At 41.9% G+C, this 23,249-nt stretch overlaps 1 non-coding gene across 1 annotated transcript; it reads left to right on the top strand.

The window, feature by feature from the left end:
* Positions 1-22,101: 22,101 nt before the first annotated feature.
* On the top strand, positions 22,102-22,175 carry Trnat-ugu. The gene has a single exon. It is a non-coding gene; the product is annotated as a tRNA-Thr (tRNA).
* The last annotated feature ends 1,074 nt before the right edge of the window (positions 22,176-23,249 follow it).

Raw genomic sequence — 23,249 nt, 5'->3', positions numbered from 1 at the left:
CTATGATCCACCCTGATCCAGAGCTATATCTTGATGCACAACGATTGCACGTGGTCCCACAGTTTCGTTTCCTGGGTCTTCTTTTCGACAACAAGCTCACTTGGCTGCCCAATATCAGACTTCTGAGGGTAGGATGTTTCCGTAAACTCAATGTCCTTTACTTCCTTGCCACTCCTTTTGGGGCGCGGACCGTTCCCTCCTTCTGTGTCTTTATCGTGCTCTAGTTCTGTCTCACTTGGACTATGGTTGTCAAGTTCATGGTTCAGTTGCTCCATCCACACTCCACGTGCTGGATCCAGTCCACCATTGTGGTATCTGTTTGGCCACTGGTGCTTTCCCTACTAGCCTTGTTGATAGTCTCCTGGATGAAGGTGGGATCCCCTCCCCCGTCTCTGTTCGGCGGCCACAGCTTCTGGTGTCTTATGTACTCGCTGTCCGTTCCTCTCCCACTCATCCATCTGTCCTGTTCCCAGACCATGGACGTCGCCCACCCGATTCCCGCCCTCGGGCGGGTTTACCGGTTGGGCTCCGCCTTGCGTCTCTTTGCCGTAATTTTCAGTTTCCTTCTTTGTCCTGTCTTCCTCGATCCCTCCCCTCCAACCCCCCCCCCCTGGTTAGTTCCTCGGCCTCGACTTTGGATGGATCTCCACCGAGGTCCGAAAGATTCCATCCCCCCAATGGTGATCCATTTCTTTTTCCGCCAAATTCTTTGGGAGTTTTGGCATGATGTTGTTTTTTGCACTGATGGCTCCAAATCTGCTGATCATGTGGGGTATGCCTTCACGTCCTCTGTTGGAATGGAAAATCATCTGCTGCCACCTACATGTGGGGTGTTTACTGCGGAATTGATGTTAATTTCCCAGGCCCTTACCTTTATTAAACAGTCCCAACACAACCGCATTGTGTTATGTACGGACTCAATGAGTGGCCTTCTGGCTATTGACCCGTGTTTTTCGCGCCATCCCTTGGTCTCTGCCATCCATGACCATCTCGTTGATATTCACCATGCTGCTTGTTCCATTGACTTCCTTTGGGTCCCTGGCCATCTGGATATCCTGGGTAATGAGCTCAATGATCGTTTGGCTGGGGGAGCAGTCACTTACCCCCCGTTTTCTGTAACCCCTCATGCAGCAAATTTACAGCTTCACATCAAATCCCACTTTGCACAGTCATGGGCCAACTCTTGGGAGGCTACTCACCTGTCTAATAAACTTTGTGCGATTAAGGTGACACCAGGTCCGTGGCGTTCTTCCTTTCGCCTCTCCCGAAAGGACTCGACCACACTGTGTCGTCCCTGCATTGGCCATACCAGGCCGACCCATGGTTTTCTTTAGCGTGATGAGCCACCCCCATTTTGTGGTTCTTCTTCTTCATCTTCATTTATACTCCGCAAGCCACCCAACGGTGTGTGGCGGTGGGCACTTTACGTGCCACAGTCATTACCTCCCTTTTCTGTTCCAGTCGGGTATGATTCGAGGGAAGAACGACTGTCTGATAGCCTCCGTGCGCGCTCTAATCTCTCTAATTTTACATTCGTGATCTCCTCGGGAGGTACAAGTAGGGGGAAGCAATATATTCAATACCTCATCCAGAAACGCACCCTCTCGAAACCTGGCGAGCAAGCTACACCGCGATGCAGAGCGCCTCTCTTGCAGAGTCTGCCACTTGAGTTTGCTAAACATCTCCGTAACGCTATCACGGTTACCAAATAACCCTGTGACGAAACGCGCCACTCTTCTTTGGATCGTCTCTATCTCCTCCGTGAACCCAATCTGGTACGGATCCCACAATGATGAGCAATACTCAAGTATAGGTCGAACGAGTATTTTGTAAGCAACCTCCTTTGTTGATGGACTACAATTTCTAAGGACTCTCCCAATGAATCTCAACCTGGTACCCACCTTACCAACAATTAATTTTATATGATCATTCCACTTCAAATCGTTCCACACGCATACTCCCAGATATTTTAGAGAAATAACTGCTACCAGTGTTTGTTCCGCTATCATATAATCATACAATAATGGATCCTTCTTCCTATGTATTCGCAATACATCATATTTGTCTATGTTAAGGGTCAGTTGCCACTCCCTGCACCAAGTGTCTATCCGCTGCAGATCTTCCTGCATTTCGCTACAATTATCTAATGCTGCAACTTCTCTGTATACTACAGCATCATCCGCGAAAAGCCTTGTGGAGCCTTGCAGTCAGTAGCCCACATTTTGGTTGAATGCCCCTTTCTTTTGGCTCTGCGTGCTAAATACAGACACCCCACACTTTACCTTTGATGTTGGTTGACGATTCCCGGATGGTCTCTCTGGTTCTCGGTTTCCTCTTGGAAAGTGGTTTTTATTCTCAGTTTTAAGGTTTTCAAACTCTCTCTGGTGTTGGGGCAGGGCGGAGAGTGTTGTGGTATCTCCCACTGTAAGCCGTGTTTGGAGATTCCCGACTCACCTCCCTGACCGAGATCCTGTTTTCTTCCCCTTTTTCTCTGTTTTTACCCTTTTTTAAGGATTGGTTAGTCTCCTTTTACGTACTTCAGCATAGTGTTGGGTCCGTTTTCTTGCCGACTTCCCTCATTTTGTTTTTACCATTGATAACATGACTGCCCTTTTACATTTTTAGCCTTTTCCCTTTTATTGATCTGACTTTCCTGAGATGTTACACTAGCGGAATGGACCACATTGGAAACAAGGGACTGATGACATTGCTGTTCGGTCCCTTAAACCCCAAACAACCAACCAACCAACCAACCGACGCATTTTTCTGCCAAGTATTTAGGATCCCTATTAAAACCAATGGTAGGAAAATGTAGACACCACAACCATAATTATATGGATTTAATTCCATGGATTTAATGCTATGAGTTAAATTCAGAGACTTAGCAATGTCACGCTAAATAGTACGGATTTGCTGAATTGGTTCAAAATGGTTCAAATGGCTCTGAGCACTATGGGACTTAACATCTGAGGTCAACAGTCCCCTAGAACTTAGAACTACGTAAACCTAACTAACCTAAGGACACCACACACATCCATGCACGAGGCAGGATTCGAACCTGCGACCTTAGCAGTTGAGCGGTTCCAGACTGAAGCGCCTAGAACCGCACAGCCACACCGGCGGGCTTGCTGCTTTGTTTTGACGTTGTATCATTATGTATTAAAGTACCCTTAAAGGACTCTTTACCTCTTATCGGCCACCACTTTGAATAGAACATCACGACCTTGCTTGATCATGTGCTTTCGTCATCTTATTTTCATTTTAATGGTGAATTTTATTAGCAGATTGATGGAGTTGCTATGGGAAGCTCTCTCTCCTCTCTGGTGGCTAATTTATTCATGGAAGACTTCGAGGATAAGGCACTGGACTTAGCAAGTTTTAAACCACTGGTATTTGGATGTACGTGGGCGACACATTTGTAGTGTGGCCGCACGAGTTGGATTAATTACATCGATTTCTTGAGCATCTGAATTCTATCCATGCTAGTATTAAATTCACTATGTAAATAGAAAAAGCTGGCTGCCTCCCCTATTTAAATGTTGTCGTTCGGCCTACAGTTGATGCCACGTTAGGTCACGCCGTATATCGTAAACCAAAACATACAAATCAATATCTACACGGCAGCAGATTCCATCGCCCTCCACAGACCACAGGTGACCTTAAGACCTTAGTGCACAGGACGCACTGTATATTCGATAAAGATAATTTGCAAGAAGAGCTCTCATACCTTATGTGCTTTTTTTAAACCGAATGGATTTCCTTCGCAACCAAGGAATAGAAAAGCAACTGGAATCACTCAGCAGAGAAAAGTCCACTGGACCTGACGGGATACCAATTCGATTCTACACAGAGTACGCGAAAGAACTTGCCCCCCTTCTAACAGCCGTGTACCGCAAGTCTCTAGAGGAACGGAAGGTTCCAAATGATTGGATAAGAGCAAGGTAGGCCCAGTCTTCAAAAAGGGTCGTCGAGCAGATGCGCAAAACTATAGACATATATCTCTGACGTCGATCTGTTGTAGAATTTTAGAACATGTTTTTTGCTCGAGTATCATGTCGTTTTTCGAAACCCAGAATCTACTATGTAGAAATCAGCATGGATTCCGGAAGCAGCGATCGTGTGAGACCCAACTCGCTTTATTTGTTCATGAGACCCAGAACATATTAGACACAGGCTCCCAGGCAGATGCTATTTTTCTTGACTTCCGGAAGGCGTTCGATACAGTTCCGCACTGTCGCCTGATAAACAAAGTAAGAGCCTACGGAACATCAGACCAGCTGTGTGGCTGGATTGAAGAGTTTTTAGCAAACAGAACACAGCATGTTGTTATCAATGGAGAGACGTCTACAGACGTTAAAGTAACCTCTGGCAAGCCACAGGGGAGTGTTATGGGACCATTGCTTTTCACAATATATACAAATGACCTAGTAGATAGTGTCGGAAGTTCCATGCGGCTTTTCGCGGATGATGCTGTAGTATACAGAGAAGTTGCAGCATTAGAAAATTGTAGCGAAATGCAGGAAGATCTGCAGCGGATAGGCACTTGGTGCAGGGAGTGGCAACTGACCCTTAACATAGACAAATGTAATGTATTGCGAATACATAGAAAGAAGGATCCTTTATTGTATGATTATATGATAGCGGAACAAACACTGGTAGCAGTTATTTCTGTAAAATATCTGGGAGTATGCGTGAGGAACGATTTGAAGTGGAATGATCATATAAAATTAATTGTTGGTAAGGCGGGTACCAGGTTGAGATTCATTGGGAGAGTCCTTAGAAATTGTAGTCCATCAACAAAGGAGGTGGCTTACAAAATACTCGTTCGACCTATACTTGAGTATTGCTCATCATTGTGGGATCCGTACCAGGTCGGGTTGACGGAGGAGATAGAGAAGATCCAAAGAAGAGCGGCGCGTTTCGTCACAGGGTTATTTGGTAACCGTGATAGCGTTACGGAGATGTTTAGCAAACTCAAGTGGCAGACTCTGCGGGAGAGGCGCTCTGCATCGCGGTGTAGCTTGCTCGCCACGTTTCAAGAGGGTGCGTTTCTGGATGAGGTATTGAATACATTGCTTCCCCCTACTTATACCTCCCGAGGAGATCACGAATGTAAAATTAGAGAGATTAGAGCGCGCACGGAGGCAATCAGACAGTCGTTCTTCCCGCGAACCATACGCGACTGGAACAGGAAAGGGAGGTAATGACAGTGGCACGTACAGTGCCCTCCGCCACATACCGTTGGGTGGCTTGCGGAGTATAAATGTAGATGTAGATGTAGATGTAGAAATTCGTTGAGCATTCAATGCAAAACCTAGAATGCAGGTGTGTTATGGGAAAGAAGTTAGAAATTCCTTCAAAGCAAGTACTGTTTTCCCTTATTTGGGTGCTCTGACCTCGAAGATAGGCCACATTCTTGAGAAACACAGTGTTAACCTCATCTTCCCGCCTCTCACGAAGATTGCAGCTTTACTCGGTGTAGATTAGCTAATAACTTAGTAAACAGATATAGTGGTTTCAATTTGGACAATGCATGGAACCCTGCTCTTGCAGTAATTAAACTGCAGAGAGGTCGTCTTGGTATCACCCCTGCCGAACACACATCGATAAGCGACACCAATGTCTTTACGCCTTCACCAAAGGCGGCGCTTATATAAGCGTATCTTAATGCCGCTGACCAGCGTCTATGACTCGCATACGCAACATTGCCACGGTGGAGCATGTAATACCACACATAGCACATTGTCGTCAGTCTTAATGCACGCTCTGAGGACGGACGGACGATCCTCACCCGAACTAATGGCGGAAGAAATTTTATTTTCGTAGCTGCGTCCGAAATTTAGAGGACTAACATAAAGATTCTTTCGTGTGGTGATTTCGTTTAGCTGTTTTCTGTGCACAAATCACTTAGTCTTTCAATAACTTCACTAAAACCCTCGTCTAATTAGTGCTTGTACTGGCAGATACTGTGATTAGAAGATCATCTGGGTAGTCTGTGCAGCCTCTAGCGTCTGCTGTACTCTGAAGCTGGTTTAGTAATGACTCATGCGAACATTCCAGAACTCTAGACCCAAAGAGGGTCCTTCAGGCGGGCCTTTGGTGATATCTGTCACGATTTTGTTTCAAGAGCATTCCAGTTGCATTTGAATGTCTGTGCAGTAATTTCGTAGACTGTTATAGAGACATATGAGGCAGTCCACCTGCTTCATTCATTTGAACAGGGCACGGCACATCAATTATCAGAAGCCTTAGCTATACCAATCATTGTGCCTATAACGTACAAGTTGTCTGAGGTGTTCACAACATGTACTGGTTGATTTACCGACCATGTGTGGTTTTCTATTTCCTGAAACAACGCTGCACGGGATTCACGCCTATTACATTTCTGTGATCCCTCAGGCGGCAGCACAGAAGCTCTTCTATTTCGGCTAGAACACACCATGTTTTGCCCCTCACCATACATTCATTGAGGGGCGGAGCTGGAACTACTGTTTCCTTGATTACAGTTTCTCCCTGTACTGTATTCGAAGCGTATTATACGCTGCATTACTTCCTCCCCTCTCATTGTGACGTATTGTCTCTCGTCGTGTAAGAGATTCCACGCCGCGTCCTCATTTCTGGTGGCGCTCTTCGTAACTCGCTTCGCCCACCAGTTGTCCCGTCCCCTGTTCATGCGCGCAAAAGCCACCTTCGAAGTTGCCTTAACTTTTGTGACCCGTACCTCTACCTTGGGAATCTCTCCTCGCACACTTGCCTCGTTCTTCTCGCGCTCCGTCATTATACTTTTCGGCGGGAGAACGTTATCGCGCCGCTGAGGCTCTGGCTGTTCAGAACCTGTTTCTGTGATTTCGCTAGTTCAGGCCCCGATTCTTCTCATTAATATTGAGACCCTCCTGTTGTGCTATCTTTTCAACATCGTCATCATCTTCTTCTTCTCCTTCTTAGCGTAGTCGCATTGGAGCGTGGTCTGCTTTCTTGGTCAATATACACATTTTCTTACATTCTAACGCTACCTGTGGGTTTAGGGTCCTTGATCTTAGATGTATGTTTACAGTATCTATATAATGACGTTAAGGTCTTCCGAGTTGTCTGTGGCCTTCGAGAGTGAGACGATAGGCTAAGCTGATGACTAAAGTAGGTGGTATATGATGTGTCCATACCACCGGACGCTCCATTTTTGGATCTTTTCGTTGATTAGAGCCACTCCAGTTAGTTGTCAGATGGTTGTCTTGTTGCTGTGGTCCCGCGGGGAAATGGCTGATGGTCTTCTCAGTATCCGAAATTTTCATAACATGTAGTAAAACTTCAGAACTCCTGGGTGTGCGCCAACGCTCAGTACCACATAATGCAACTGTCTCCACGGTTGTGCTTTATATCTTTTATTTTATCCGGATGTGCCTGAATCGATCCAAATCACTGTGGTTCCTGTCGCTTATCTTCCTACCTGTAATCGAGAACCCAGATATAGAAACGTATCCTTCTTGCTAAGTGTTTCAATAACCATCCTTGTCTCCACCACATGCATCACATCGTCAGTATATTGCATTGGCCACGATACTATTTTCTATAAGGGGCTTGTTATAGTAAACATAACAGAAAAAAGAGCAAGTATGTAGCTGAATTAATTCATTATCTGTATCACAGATGATCACTAAATTCACAAAGGGGATATTGTCAATATGTGTACTGCAGATAGCGTCAGATAACACATGCTCCAAAATCACACACGAAAATTAAATAAATGACTGAAGGAGCGTAAATGAGTAACCATAAAATTTAACTGATACTCTTTGTTAACTCTTTAATGTTCACGTTTTTTGTAGCAACTCAGCGTACACAATATTTTGCTAGCCTACTATAAATGTGATCAACTTACTGTATTTATTTTTTAATAACTTTATTTTTGAGATATAGGACCAAAAACTATGTTGGTACATATATTACAATGCCATCTTTGTGAGGTATTTAAACTGGTGGTAAATGGATTGCCCACTTCCCTTTTGAGTGCTGTTATGTGTTGCCACTACATGTAAATTAAGTAATAAACAGTGCTTTCTGTTTTTATTTTATATTTTCTTTTATTTTATTTTGAAAATATTTGTTACCGATATTATTGTTTCCTTACCACAATATGAAAACAATCCTTGAAACTTTGTCACTGAATAAAGCTTCGAGCTGATACAGGATGCAATAAAGTATATTGCATGAGGGAAGCAATGCGTTCTAACAACACTATTAATCCCACGACATGCAGAAACTAATTGTTGTAGCAGTTTTTGTACACCTTGTGCAGTGTACTACCACAACTTGTCTGGCATACACAGTGGTGGTAAGAACTATTCCCAAATGTTTTTGAATACCCCTTAGTTGGTGCTAGGTATGCGTCCCAAGGACCACAAATAACAGATTAATTTTGCGGGAAGTATACTTCACAAGCCGCTTCCAGAAACTATGTTAGTGGTAACCAAAGTTCTCAATAAACATTACTACACCGCTTTTTGTTGGGATACATACTTCTCGCGATCCTGAAGGCTGTACTTCCCAACAAACTAAAACTACAGCTGGTGCAGGGGACTGCCACTAGATGCCAGGAGCGTACAGAAGTGGTAACACATATTCCCTTACGCCTTGTAAATACATGCTACAAGGGGAAGTACACCCTGCAAGGGTTAAAATAATCAAACAATAGGTATACATCATATAGGCTCTACACTAAGTGTGAACCTCTACCGAATTTTTAGAAATCTCAAAAAGATAAGGTTCCTATACACATATTCCAGCAGTGCATAAGTAACTTGAAATGCAAGGGACGATGATGAAATGGAATGCATTAAACACTAGACAGAACAATTAAAATACTTTCCTGTGGTCATGTTGTAACACGCGAGAAATAATCGATTTGTGAGGCTCTGCAATACCATTTCTCTGAACGCTAGACCGTGCCGGAAATAATCGTCACTTCGGGTCAGAAAACGATTACAGTTTAAATATGTAAACATCATAATATGTAAATTTCCAACGCATTGTGTACTACTGCACACTGCAAACAACTGTAACAGTCTCCCAAATCCCAACTGCAATATCATCCTATGATCAGTTTTAGACCTCATGACCACCACGTTCAAGATACAAGTACGAATTAAATTGAATTTGGCTAAATGACACAAGTGACCTGCCTAACACGTGACTGGCTGTAGCTGTAGGTGAATCACTGAACTTCACCGGTGTTTCGCAAATATATTTTTCAAAGAGCTTCGTGACCTATCGTTACCAACTATAAAACTTCTTAAAATGCAGGCAATATTTATTTCACTGTCTAAAAAAGAAAAAACTATAAAGAAATAAAAGTACTGTTTAAAGAACAACTTTCATAGAATTCTCCTTATACATAGGAGCAATTCGGTAATGTGTTCTGAAAAAATTCATTTCAAGACGTTAAACCTCATGCAAAACAAGAAAAAATATCCTTTATATTCACATAAAGAAAGGCAGCCACTTAGCAATAAATATTAAGTTTATGTGATAATACGGAAGCTAAGTTTGATTAATGGTAACATCAAGGTGAAGACTGCATGCTTGACATTATTTTAATCTAGTTCATGGGTACCAAGTTTTTAGTTCCATAATAACAATAAAATCAGTTTTACAATATTGCAAAACAAACCATTATTCGAAGATAAATATCAAAAAACGTTTTATTTAATTGTTACATACAAAACTGTTAAATGGTACAGTATCAGAATGTGGAGACTAAAGTTTACGTTAAAAGACCGATTAACCACAGTAATGCCAAGACATTTTACATATTGCGCCTTACCAAGTGGCGGGAGGGGGGAGGGGCGACATTGTGCCCACCCTGAAATTTTTTTAAAGAAATTTGTTAATTGTGGTTGAACGATATTAACAACATGCTTTTTAAAGGGCAACTGATATGCGATCAGTTTCCGGAAATTGAAAATACCTTTAGCACAGTCTTACCAATAGCAACACACTTTTAGTAACGTTTACTGCCGGTTTTATGAACACCACAAAAAATATAAAAAGGCAACTTACGTCATTGTTTTTGACGTTTTCTTTCTGTATACTTTTTACAGAGATACTGATGTGTAACTAAGGCCCACAACTTGGAAATACTGGAAACGACCTGCATTGTAGAAAGTGACATCTACTACCGAGACTTAAATTTTTCGTTTGAGATAAAAAGAAAAATGTAAAACATGCTAGGTGTATGAGTAAAGTAATGTTACTGATTTTTATCTGCCAATTTCTTTTTCGGGTATTGGCCCCTACGCAGTTATTTTTTTCGGCACCTTTACGTCGGTGTAATCGTTGTTCCCAGGCTTGGCAGCAGCGCCGAAAGGCTTTAAGTCGGAGGCCCTTCAATATGTCAGTCATGTTCTTTCGAATGTTTCCAGAGTCCCAAAACGACATTCTTTTAAGAAATTAGTAGCTTCACTAACAGAAAATACATTACAAGGACTCAGATCAGGCGAATAGGGTGCCTGTGGGACAACAGGAATGCTTTTTGTGGTGAAAAGATCCGTGATGGAAATGGCTGTGTTAAATGGGACGCTATCATGATTCAGCGTCCATTTGTCTGCATGACCAGTCGGTTTCACTCGATTTAATCTTTTCCTGAGCGTTAGAAGTACATCCTTGTATAACACAACGTTGACAGTTTGCCTTGAAGGAGCAAATTCATTGTGTGTGATATTCCTACAGTCAAAAAGTAAATACGAGCTGTTTTGATCATTGATTTACTCATTCGAGCCACTTTTGGTGGAGGAGATGTCTCAGTAAGCCACTCCTCACTTTGCCCCTTCGTCTCAGGATCACACTCAATAATCCTGGATTCATCACTGATGAATCATTCGCGGTTAATGGCAGTCTTCTTAAGAAGACAAACACACGTGTTTCTTCGATTGTTGTTCTGCTCAATTGTGAGGTTTCTCAGCACGATTTTGGCACAAACCAACCACATGTGCAAATCGTCAGTCACATCTTTGATTTAAGGTGGAAGTGGTCAAGTCTGACAGGTCACCCATTATCTTTACTGTGAAATGTCCGTCTGGTCGTGAGAGACCATGCACAGGTTCGACGTTGTCGTCGGTTTTTGATTTTGAAGGCCTCCCTGAGCGAGATTCATCTTAACCGTGCTGTCAGCCTTCCAAAAATGATTTGTGCCAGCGAAAAATTTGTGCTCTTGACAAGGAATGTTTCCCATAGGCCTCTTTCAACTTTTCAAGGGTCACACTCATTGATTACCCAAGGTTATTGATCTGTTGTTACCTTCTAAAATTATGACTGGTCATCAGCAGAGGAGAGTTCAAGCTGGTGGAAGCTCTGTAATGGTGTGGGATGTGTGCAGTTGCAGTGATATGGAACCCCTGATACGACTAGATACGACTCTGACAGATGACAAGTGCATAAGCATCCTGTCTGATCACTTGAATCCATTCATGCCCATTGTGCATTGCGATGGACTTGTGCAGTTCCAGCAGGACAGTGTGGTCCCCACACGTCTATAATTGCTACATAGTGCCTCCAGGGGCACTCTTCTGAGTTTAAACACTTCCTTTGGCCACCAAACTCCCCAGGCGTGAACATTACTGAACATATCTGGGATGCTTCGCAACGAGCTGTTTAGAAGCGATCTCCACCCTCTCATAGTCTTACGGATTTATGGACAGCCCTGCATAATTCTTAGTATCAGTTCCATGCAGCACTACTTCAGTCATTAGTCGAATCAATACTACATCGTGTTGCACCACTTCTGTGTGCTCCCGGGGCCCTATGCTCTATTCGACAGTTGTACTAGTTTCTTTGGCTCTTCAGCGAATAGTCCACTTGTAATCCATTCACTTCAAAATATTTATGAATGGAATCACAGTATACATCACCTCAGTTGATCAATAAACATATACTAGCAACATGTACATCACCTTCAAAACAATAATTAGTGCTATGTGTGGAGTGAATGAGGAGATAATCATTCCACTATTTACATACCAGTCATTACATTTTTCAAATATCTCTTTTACTTCTCAGCACGTCCCACAACCAGACCACCTTTATGGTCTTCATATCCAATTTTACTACATTTATTTCATTTTTTATGCCTGACAATTTTTTATTGATACACAGAACGTCTTCGAAAATTCTGTGCTAGACTTGTGGCTCATTGTAAAATCCCTCTATCGACACTAAGTAGAAAAAGAGAGCTAGCTGTATAGCAAAAATTAATCGAAAACATGCTAACAGCCAGGGAAATCATGTTCAGCGTGCAACAACACACACACACCAGCGAACTTTGTGTCACTGGATAGACTGAAAACATTGAAGAATTATGTTGCAGTAGACTAAATAAATTGCCTTTCACTAATTCGCATACCACTTCAGCACAGATACTCCAACTTCATATTTCTTGTGAAGTCCAAAGATCTCATTGGCTAATGATGTAATAGGACTGTGTGAACACCATACTTAGTTACGACATGCAACTCTTCCCTCATGCTTTAACATACCACCATTATACTTAAAACTCAATACACCACAGCCCAACGCCATCACTTCTTGGTATGTCAACAAAAAATCTGCCCTTAAAATCGTATCACTAGCCAAATTCCACACAGTTACTAAATTCAGATGGAGCTATAACCTTGACAAAAAAAATCAATACATACTTGCCTCTTCATCTCTGCTCCTTTTCTGGTAGTCATCCCATTCACTTGAGTGCACTATAAAGAAGAAATAGTTCATCAAGCTACACCTTCAGATCTGTGAAATGCTGACTCACTCAACCTAGACGACTGGCTTCCAACACCTGGAACACAAGGTAAAACAAATTGGAAAGCCTGAACTCTTCAGAGAATTGAGATTTTCTTGACTATCACTTACTAGTAGGCAACTCAAGCATACAAAAGTATATATTTTCAATTTCTCATAGGCATTTTTCATCCTGTTTTCAGCATGCAAATCAGCTGTACAAATCACTTGTCAATTATGTGGATATAGGGCTATGGGTTATCAACTTGCACATTTTTCTGTGGATAAGCTGATCGTACATCTACAAAATAGGAACTTTAGTTTCTGTCTAGTTAAGGTCAGTGACTATCATTCCCTTTACCACCTTGATTTTATGAAACAGTCTTCTAATCGAATCACTGTTACCACTCCCAAAATTATTGCTTTCATTGCAATCACATAATTCCTCCGATGCCTCCTATTCCCGTTCCCATATCTATCACAATATGTATCACATTGCCGGTGATCATTATTCCAATTCCTCTGTGGCCTCAGACTAGGATAACAAAACTTACTGTTGCTTCTACAACAACCATTCTCATCAGCATTGTCTTATTCTAATTCTTACAGCAAAATCTCAAAAGTCACTAACTACCCTTTCACCTGACCAGGAAGAGTAAACTGGCTCAACGAGGGAGTAAATCTTACAAGTCAATTGTAATTCAATTCAGTAGGACTGTAGGTATTCTTAAAAAATTTTCCACACCATGCACTCAAAGAATGAAACAGAACATATAAACTCAGTATTATTAAAATTTTTGATAAACAAGTACGCCAAAGATTCTGTCTTGCGCTGCCTCAGACCAGTCTCCTAACAGGAATATCTGATAAAACTCGTCATATAGCTCAAAGTTTTCACTCAATCTCAGTATTCACGTACTAAGGTCACCTACCAAACAGCCACATACAAACTCGGTTCTGTGATCGGCTGGACATGTGGAAGAAAATACATCATCAAACTCCTCTAGTCAAGCATGAGGATGAGTACAATTTTATGTCATTACAAAAAATTTAAATATTAGAACAGGCAAGAAAAGGTTATTTTGAAAACCATGCCTCATTTCACAGTTTTCAGCATCATGATTAAAATGACCATGGTTGTGAAGAATTCTCCTCCTTTGATAACGAGCTACAGGATCTCATTCATCTTCATGAACAGAATATAAATCACCATTATCTAGCACATGACCTCTACTGTAACAATGACCCCGAACTGTTTCAATTTTAGGAACTATTTCATTCAAGTACTGACCTAATTCTTTATTCTCCTGTTATTCTCCATTTGATATTCTCTGAAACTCCCAACGTCTGGACAGTTGCTTGGAAAATATATCGATTCCAAACTAAACTAGCAACCTCACATTAATCATGCCTTAGAGAGATATCAAGGCTATCCTACCTCGTACGGAAATTATCTGATCCAGTTAGAAATAAATATATTAGCATAGCTTAATTTGCCCTTTTCAGCTTCTCACACATATGGGCTGTTGTTATGTGGTCACTCATGTCATGTCACTGACGTAGTACTGATTCAGAAATAGGTGCTACAAATAATTGTAAGGTTAGTCCAAGGGAACAATGCAGTCCTTCGTTCACTAAGACAAAAATAATGACGATGATAAAAGTTCATGTCTTTTCCTCATTCATATTCGCTGAAAACAACATAGCAGAGTTTGACACCAGAAAGAACATACTCTGTCATACCAGAAACAAAAAGGGTATTGACATTCCTATATTAGAATCATAAAAATAGGTAACTTTCGCGAAGTAAACTGTTTGAACATTTTGAATAAACTGACATCCTCTCCAGTCAATATATCTTTCAACAATTTTAGAAGTAAGTTGTATAACTGGTTAATAAACAATCCATTCTACTGTTCAAGAGAGTTCTTCGAGAGTAGTAGTGTAGAAATTGGGTTTTATGATTATGAGTACAGTTCTGTACAATTGGTGAATATAGGATAAATCATTTGTATGTGTAAACAATAATCTTGTAGTGATTACTACTGAATCATGCCATTAATACAAAACACATTTCACTAAATGTTATCTATAGCTAATAAACACTCTGAATCTGAATAACGTCCTAACTTTTTCAGAATCATTTACACAAGAAGGTACAGTACCACTTGAACTCTGATCAGCATTAAGAGCTAGTTGAGCAACAACAATAGTGTAAGGAACCACCTTTTTTTTGTCTTCTGTAACTCCTTCTAATTCTCGCGCATTGATTCTGCAATAATATTTCGCACTTTAAAATTTGTTTTCAAACCTTATAATAATGTAGCATTAAGGGAAATAATTTTTTTAATCCAATTACTTCTTAACTGGGTAGAGCAATTAAACATTCTGTCAATCCAGTCTTTCTTTCACGCCGATTCTATGAAACTTGTAAATTTTCCTGTAACAACTTCTTCTGCTCAGTTACAGATCACTGCAAGATTACTAGACCCACTTCTACAGAAACAACTCTGCTATTTTTTTTCACAACAGAGAGCCTCTCTGCAGCTCTTACCTTAATCGAGTGGTAAGTGCACTAAATCTCCTCGAAATGTCTTCCACAGTGAATTCAAACTTCTGCACTAAATTGTAGAATAGCACTACCTCGTTGTTGACTGGGAACAGCCAGCAAGTTATCACTAAACCAATTGGTACTAGTCTGTAATTTCACTCTAAGTTCCTTTCCACTAGTTTTATTAAGCCCCTTAACATTAGACTCCTAACTGTCCCATAATTCTTGGAACGTTAGCATATTATTCATTTTATAATTGTGTTTTGAAACTGAATTACTTCTCTATTGCTCATCAACAGGGGCTATAGAATCATTTTCCAGAATACCACAATTAGTGCTAGATTCAGAAATTGTATCAAACTAAAGACGTCAGTGTAAACATTAATTCTGCTTTGGAATGATGTACTAAAAGTTACGTTATCGCTCCACAAACATTGATTATTCATTGGAAAACCTGCGTTGATGATCACAGAAGCACAAGGAGCCCTAGCTGACTGCCTCTGTGCACAGTCCACCTCATGCTCACTCCAGATATATAGTTTTTAAAGTCCAGATACATACTAAAATTAATGAAACAAATAATTTAAATAAAACTTGTTCTCTATCCCATTATAACCAACATGCTCTAAAAATACAAAAACAACCAGGACTCAAGTTTCTTCAGAATCTCACCCTGTTCAAACACAGGTGAGTGTAGAGGTGGTAGTTTGAAGAAAACTAATTTTCAAACACCAATTTATTAAGCAAACTCATGCTACTTTCCCCGCTGCAATAACATCATTTGTTGTAGAGGAACATACGTGCTCCAGATATGACTCCCTCTAATTGGATCTGAACTATTGGCTCCTATGAAGCAGGTAGAAAAACCACAACTCTAATCAATATAGAAAATCCAGTTATAATGAATAAGCAACAACATCTTGAAACGTAAATACCAGACAGTTGTGTACACCCGAATTAACAATAAAAATTGTTATATGTAGCAAGATTAAAGACCTCAAAAACAAAAAAATACTTTATCCTGTGTGCTGCAATATACGTCAAAAAGATAAAAGAGGAACCTCAACAGCACAAGGAAACCAGTGATCTCCGTACTGTAATGACCCGGCCTATTCCGCGTCGCTATGGATCAGGACGGGTGAGAGAAATGGTGAAGGAGCGGGCAGATTCAAATCCGAACTTGCAGTGAAACAGTCATACCACTGACACAGGTCTGTTGAAGCAGCCATACACAGCACTCCGTCTAGACTCAGGGCCACACTTTGTGCTTGAAAACTCAGCCGAACGCGGAATGCGCCTGTTATCCTGGGCCGCCGTGGCTGCAGCCGCGACGCCCTTGGGCCACCAGCGTCAAAGATGAGCGCTGGCCGTCCAGGCCCTCTGGAGTGTGACGGCTAAGCAGCCCCTCGATGTCGTTGTCCCCACTCGTGCGCTTGGGTGTGGCACTACACTACTGAATCTAAATTATCCTAAGGACAAACACATACACTTATTCCCGAGTGAGGACTCGAACATCAGCCGGGACCAGCCGCACAGTCCACGACATCAGCGCCCGAGACCGCTCGGCTAATCCCGCGCGGCAAGTGGCCAAAGACGTCTAGGTTTCTAGGAGACCGCGAGAGCGCATCTCTCCCAGCCAGACTGTAGACATCTGGTAGTCTGTCGGCCGAAGTAGCTCTGGGGATGGAGACTGGCTGGGCCCAAACTCCCCACATCATCGAAACTTTCCGCAAATCCCGCAGCCATCACGCCACAGACATGGTGTGCCTCGTTGCCAGGTTGCCAGCAGATTTCCATCACCAAGGCGGGCTGGGTCGTGGTTTCTCTGAAACACAAATGACATCATTCTCTCCAGTTTAATAAGCACACAGAATGGAGGCATTACTTCATGCTTTGAGTTCTATACGCTCGATTACTTATAACCATAGAGCTTCCCGTCCGACTTAGTACTATATTATAGGGATGTGTATGTTTATTTCGTGTTACTTGGCTTTCAGCTTTTCCTAGCTCGCTGTGCCCCGAGCACGGGTAGCAACACCAAGTTAAATCTGCAACGCATGAGTTTCTCGGGGTGCGGAAGTTTCTCTTACAAAACATCACCTCACTCTTGGTCATACTGTGATGCGGCATTGAGGCTACGTGGCTCACCCGTCCCTAGTGTAGCACCCTGTCTGGCCGAAATGTTTTGTCGTAATGTCAAAAGTACAGTCCAACGTCGTACTCTATTAGCACTTCGGGCAGGCTCCCCTCTACTTCCTACCCGTTTAAGTCATTCGCAACTCGCGCACCTAAGTTTTTCGGGGTGCAACACACATCCGCTCTTTCGGAAGATTCCTCCCGAATCTTCCAGGACCGAGCCTTCCAGTCCTGAGGTGCTCCACATGGGTCCTTCCTTATCCACTTCCAGCACGAGCTTACTCTCAAAGCGCGTTGTCAAGGAGCTTACTACAATAAAATCCTGAATGTAATGTTTATACCACCTAATACAGAACTTCTACTTGCATCAATCGTTCCCACGCCCCTTGCCGGCTAAACACTCGTATGGATACTGGTGTCTCGGCTGATATGTAGGCTGTGCCATTCTGCGATTATTGCATGAATAAAACGTGCAAGTACCTAGTAATAAGACGACTTAATGGTTGATGAAAATCATCTATGTAATCATGATTTGAAGATTTTCTTGAATGGTTTGGACATGATGTAACATCCGATCCACTAAAATTTTCTCCTGCTGTGATTCGATAAATCTGCCTAATGAATGTTAAAATTCAGGGTTGAGGGTGGCATTAAGGTTCTCTACATCCTGGAAGTGTAATACCGTTAATGGCATTGCTGGCCAATACAGGGAATTGCACGTTAGTGTAAAGACAGCCATACAAGTGAGTGTACTCCTAACACATAAAAACTTCCCAAGATGAATGCCATCCCAAGACACTCTTCATAGAAATTTTGTGAGACTGGTTGTACAGCCAACGAATGGATAATGTAATATCTAACCAAGTAAATGCAGAAGGTTGTACTTAATAATTCAAGAATTATAGTCCAGGGACATGAATCCCCAAGGATCAGACTTGTGTCTGCTATTGTTCACCACATATGCAAACGATCTTTGGTCTAATATACAACAAACAGAATTAGTTTTGGTTGCAGACGACACCGGCTCTAAAATCAGTACAAGCATACATACAGAAACAGAACAAATGGTAAATAATATTTTTAAAAGTGTCATTGACTGGTTTTCTGCGAGTGGTCTCGCTTTCAATGTTAAAAAGACACAAATGTTTTCAATAGTTTCGTTGACTGGTTTTCTGCAGTTGGTCTCACCCTCAATTTTAAAAAGTCGCAACATATTGAGTTCTGCGTATCAAGAGGTACTACACCAATGATAACGCTAACACACAGTAAGGAAATAATGAATAGGGTGAAAACTTCAAAATGCTTTTATGTGCATAGTGATGCGAATATAAACTGGGAAAAGCACATTTTGGAACTCCTTAAAAAGGTTAGTTCAGACACTTCTGCAACTATAAATGTTGCTGACCTTGGGGAGAGACAAATCAGTAACTAAATGTTTAGCATATAGCCTTGTTTACGATGTGTACGTAAAGGAACTCATTCCACATTACGATTTGTTATACAAGCTGACCCGTGAACATGAAGCTAACAAACTAACAAATCCATTCACGAAATCCATTACGAATTTACGGTAGTGGTTGGACAAACCGACGAACGACTGCATCTCTTCGGCCGGCCATGGTGCTGGAAAATTTTGAATTGCTTCTGTAAAAGGAACATCAGTCTGTATACTACGCTCACTAATTATGTGGCCCAGATTCTTAACTCGAGTTTGAGCAAAACGGTACTTCCCCATGGACGGCTTCCGACGTGCTGAATGTAGCCTATCAAAAACATTTTTTGGTAGAACGGTTGAATAGACAATTGAGTCATCTAAATGGATCACATAGACTTTAGGCTTTAACCGTCTTAAAACCCCGTCTAATAACGGCTGGAAATTAGCAGGTGAATTTTTTAAACCCAAAGGCATCCCCAATATTGATAATATCAACAGGGTGCGGTAAACGCAGTGTTTGGCCAATGTTCAAGTGCTACTTTTAATTGATTGTAACCGGTTTTGAGGTCCCCTGCGGTAAAATAACATCATTCACCCAAATTATCCTCGGATAATTCCGTAATATTAAGGGTTTAATAAGCATCTATAATCACAGAAATACATGTATTTCTTCTTCCCATCCAATCATTTCTCAGGGACAATTACAATATTTGTACTTTAGGGATTGTCACTGGGTTCTTGATTCTATCTCGTAGTGGCTGTCCAATGATCTCTTCTGTTAATGGTAGTAAGGGTCCCGTTGTACGATATTGTTCGCTATAAACTGGAGTTCCACCCCATAACTGTATACATGGCTGAGTTACTAGTGTTACTGTAACACTCCATCTGTATAAAACAAGTCGCTAAACTTCAATAATACTTTTTCCATGCTTGTACGATTTCTGTCCTACAAGTGACACAGTTCATTGCTTAATGATTGCTTACAGCTTCCACCGAAACACCACCAATCGATGTCTTTTCCTATCACTATATATTCTGGCAGACTAGCTTCAGATCTGTCAAAGTTAGCTGTGCTAACGGGAACCAAATGTTTAAATTAGCATTGCTCAGTGCGCTATGCTTCTGCAAACAAAACAATGTGAAACCTCAAACTGCCATTACTTGAGCTCAACCACATACAACCTTGCACAAGGTAAATCAGTACCCACTGCAACCCGCGCTTTCCTTCCCATACCTGCGGATATTTTATCCTGCTGATCGGTCTTTAACGAACTCGACTGCAGTTTATCTGGCATCACCTTCATGACACATAAGCCTTGCGATGTCGCTTCGTTTGCAACTGTATTACCCAAGTGAAACAAAGTTTCAGTGAGCTCGAGAGCTTTTCCAAAGCTCACCGACACGTGGTAAAACATCCATATGCTCTTTAAACTTAGTTTCCGTACTGGTAAACTGACATACCGTCATACCCAACGACTCAACATTTCTATCGCCAACCCCAGGTAACTTACATCGTTGTGGTCCCGCCGCCCCCTTTTTACCAGGTTCAGACTTACAACCTGTGACCTCTGTTCCACACCATCCACTACACCCACTAAATATCTTTCCGCCTGTGCACTAACTTGTGTAGAGTTACCATCTTTCATGACTGCATTCCGATGGTCAAAATTTTTCCAGTTTTAGTTTAGCGGCTGTTTGCAACAATGATGCTCCCTGTTCTTCCTCTGCCATCATACAGATACTCGGTAGCCCCCATTCCCACATTAATAACGCTCTAGTTGCTTCCAATATTTCGCCGGCTGTGGTGGCCGAGCGGTTATAGCGGTTCTAGTCCGGAACAGCGCTGCTGCTACGGTCACAGGTTTGAATCCTCCGTCGGGCATGGAAGTGTGTGATGTCCTTAGGTTAGTTAGGTTTAAGTAGTTCTAAGTCTAGGGGACTGATGACATCAGATGTTAAGTCCCATAGTGATTAGAGCCATTTGAACCATTTTTCCACTATTTGACTTCAGTAGGGAAAAAACAGTGAGCTACCCACTGCTTCATGACAAAATGTATTTCCTCAAATTGCGCCACAATCCTAAGAGCTGCAGCCTCCTGCGCTAACACTTTGTTGGCCTCTGCTTTGTGTAACGCACATATCTTGAGCATTACCTTCGCCAGTCCTGCCTGAAAATATTTCCACTGACTTACTACAGTTCAAATTAAAAATATTGAGCTCCTCGCGAAAAATTCCTATGGTATTTTGTTTTTGGTAACGCTGGCGTAGTCCAGCAGCCAACTGCTGAAATGACTGAGCCTTACTTTGGGTCTCATGGTATCCCCCATACGAATTGGCCTCTCATGTTAAACGCAAATTCAGTCAGTTGAAGTATTTCTTCCCCTCAGTGCTGCAGTAGCTGTAACATTATTAACCCATGCAATATCAAGGGGGGGGGGGCGGGGGGGGGGGGGGGTGGACGGAGGGGAGCGGTACTTTATGCCCACCTTTTGAAAATATTCAAATCTACTCAGGTACTTTATATTTTAAAATTTTCTAAGAAAATATTTATTGTCTTTAATGCAGTCTTCTTCCATATTCTATGACTGTTTTACGTTTTTTCGTTTAAGCTTAATCGGAAAATTTAAGTTTACGGGAGGTGGTCATAAGGTCTCCCCTGCTTGGTAGCAGATGCGACTTCCCATAACGATCGTCGTACTCCACAAATAACAGCATTACGTGACCTTGGAACACATGGACATTATATTTCTCTGGGTTCCAGCAACAATTATCTCAACAATGATTCTCTTTGGTTCTTTATTGTTTCCTGTTCAGTGGCACTTAGTCCAGTGTTAGATAAATCTGTGATTGAAATTGTATTCACAGTCACATATTGAAGGAGATATCTCACATATTTTGGAAGAATCTACACATTCTCAAATTGAATTTGCCGACGATTTGGGCCACTTTGTACCGGTCCATGCGGCATGTCTGAAGGAACAGATACCATCTTAGTATATATATAGTTAAGTCTCATTGGCCATTTGACCTTCTTCATCTTCAATGCGGATGCACAAGCAGTGCCCGAACTCTTACGGGAATCGGCAACGCCCCCCGACTAATGAGTTTAATGGGCGGGGCCACTACGAATGTAGTGCAGGACAATACTTTGAGAATGTGAGTTTCTCGGGATGCGGGCCAGAGATAAATCGCTGCAGTCGCAGTATCCTCTGTGTCCTCGGTGGCTCAGATGGATAGAGCGTCTGCTATGTAAGCAGGAGATTCTGGGTTCGAGTCCCAGTCGGGGCACAAAATTTCATCTGTCCCCGTTGACGTATGTCAACGCCTGTAGGCAGCTAATGGTTTTCATTTCACTGTAATTTCATTCTAACGAGTTGCATGGTCACAGGTAGTATCTGTTTTTTCGGACATGTCCGAAAGAACAGATAACATGTTAGTGTATACACAATCATTGGTCTTGCTGTGGAAAAGTATTTGCCTCTCAGTAGTCTGATACGATGTTATTTGAAGTGTGGTAGGCGAGGGACGCATTTGGTACTGCTTGGTTGGGTCAAATGGGACTTAACATCTGAGGTCATCAGCCCCTAGAACTTAGAACTACTTAAACCTAACTAACCTAAGGACATCACACACATCCACGCCCGAGGCAGGATTCGAACCTGCAACCGAGTAGGCTGCAGGTTCCTTGACTTGTGCCAAAGGGTGGTTATGTTTCGGGTTCCGCTGAATACGTCAGGTGTCCACTATACACAGGAGGCGGCTACTTGACTTGCGCCAAAGGGTGGTTATGTTTCGGGTTCCGCTGAATACGTCAGGTGTCCACTATACACAGGAGGCGGCTACATGGGCTGTGTGGCGTGGACTCGGCTGTTTCTTAGGTTAGAGCGTCTCGTGAAAACACAAGTATATATATATATATATATATATATATATATATATATATATATATATATATATAAGCTAGTGAACTTGCACAGAGCGACGGAATGACCACCAAACTTGCCTGATTCACACATTAAGATTACTACTGATTAAGCTGTTAGAGTTTCTTAGACGTTCTTTTTAACTTTGTACCCTTTTAAAATAATTGTTCACATTGAACCATGTGGTATGTAAGAGTTTGAATACAGTTTGGAAATTTTATTTAGGAATCTAGCTTAACTGCTACCTGCTTGCTGTTTCCTGTTGTGCTTTCGAGAAATCAGAAACAGTGTTGTCAAGATGCGAGGTAAGTGGAAACTTTGATTAGGGGCATATAAGTGTTTTATTTCGGATGGACTTGACTGACAAGAAGGGTAAGCAAACCAATGTGCACTCCGTGTGCTTACCGGGTGCTATCATTCCAGATATGGAAAGGGTCCT

This window comes from Schistocerca americana, chromosome 6 (genome assembly GCF_021461395.2).
Source record: "Schistocerca americana isolate TAMUIC-IGC-003095 chromosome 6, iqSchAmer2.1, whole genome shotgun sequence".
NCBI classification, from domain to species: domain Eukaryota; kingdom Metazoa; phylum Arthropoda; class Insecta; order Orthoptera; family Acrididae; genus Schistocerca; species Schistocerca americana.
Note: the sequence above shows the minus strand (reverse complement) of the source record. Positions and strands in the feature narration are given on the sequence as shown.